This window comes from Elaeis guineensis, chromosome 11, assembly GCF_000442705.2.
Source record: "Elaeis guineensis isolate ETL-2024a chromosome 11, EG11, whole genome shotgun sequence".
In the NCBI taxonomy this organism is placed as follows: Eukaryota; Viridiplantae; Streptophyta; class Magnoliopsida; order Arecales; family Arecaceae; genus Elaeis; species Elaeis guineensis.
The window spans coordinates 15598569-15599900 of NC_026003.2; the positions used below are offsets into that span (position 1 = coordinate 15598569).

The 1332-nt window shown below is 38.9% G+C and overlaps 1 non-coding gene across 1 annotated transcript; it reads left to right on the plus strand.

The window, feature by feature from the left end:
• The first annotated feature begins 1027 nt into the window (after window positions 1–1027).
• Window positions 1028–1132, plus strand: LOC140852669 (small nucleolar RNA R71). The gene has a single exon (XR_012135571.1). It is a non-coding gene; the product is annotated as a small nucleolar RNA R71 (small nucleolar RNA).
• Window positions 1133–1332: the final 200 nt, after the last annotated feature.

Below are 1332 nucleotides of genomic sequence, written 5' to 3' on the forward strand. Positions count from 1 at the left end.
ATAGAGGATTCTAAAGCACTGGAAAATGGAGCTTTAGGTGCAGGTGCTGGGTTAATAGGTTCTTTCTTCTCTTCAAGTTTCTTCTTTTCTGTTGTAGCTGAAATTGGTTGCTCTTGTTGTTGGATTACTTCAGGTTGATTTAAGATTTTTTCGCTTCTAAGGGTCATAATCGATTTGGCATGTTCGGAAAAAATTTCAAGACCAATGGAGCTTTCAGCCATGTACTGTTCTTTTGGGTTATTAATAGGCTGACTGGGTAATTTGCCTTCTTCCCTCCTACTGAAAGCTGTTGCTAGCTGACCTATCTGGGTCTCTAGCTTTGCTATTGATTGCGTATGGGAGTGAAGGAGTTGGGTATTCATTTCTAGTCCTTTAAGTGCTTGCAGTACATTTTCTTCGAAAGCCGAGCTATGAGTACTCGGAGTGGGTTTAGGAGGGTTCTGGTATTGTAGCTGGGATGGATGCCTATAAGTCACATCCGGATAACCTGATCTTTGTTGCACTGGATGAACCACTGGTTGTGATTTTTATGAGAAATTCGGATGGTTTCTCCATCCCGGATTGTACGTACTAGAATAGGGGTTGTTCTCTGATCTATGAGTAGTTTGGGCTTGATGGACTTGTTCTTGTACATATTCAGGAAATTGTGGTGCAACCGGACAATCATTCACACAATGAGTGGGGCTCGAACATAATGCACATATATCTTGTATCTGACGGGATGGAGAAGGTGACTGTCCTATACTTAATAATCGATCTAACTTTTGAGACAATTCATCTACCTTATGATGAATATCTATGGCATTTCTTACTTCATATATTCCACCTCTCTTTGGGTTTAACATGGGTTTATCTCTAATAGAGGCAGACATATGATGTAATAAATTTTCACTTAAAATTTCAAACAGTTGCCATGCCTCATTCTCATTTTTCAGCATGAATGTCCCACCGCATGATGCATCGACCATTTGTCGATGTCTTTCAGATAGCCCATCATAAAAATATTGGATTAATTGCCACTTGGATACAGCATGGTGGGGATATTTTCTAATAAGGTCCTTTAGTCTCTCCCATGTTTCATAAATATTTCTCCATCTAATTGGGAAAAACTAGTTATGGCTTTCCTTATTTGATTAGTTTTTCCTATGGGAAAATATTTCTTGAGAAACTCTCCTTGCAGCTGGTCCCAGGTTGATATAGTCATGGAATCCAAAGTATGTAGCCAGTATTTGGCTTTGTCCTTAAGTGAGAAAGGGAATAATTTTAACCTAAGAGCATCATCAGAGAAGTTGTGAATTTTGACAGTTGAGCATATCTCAAGAAATTCTTCAA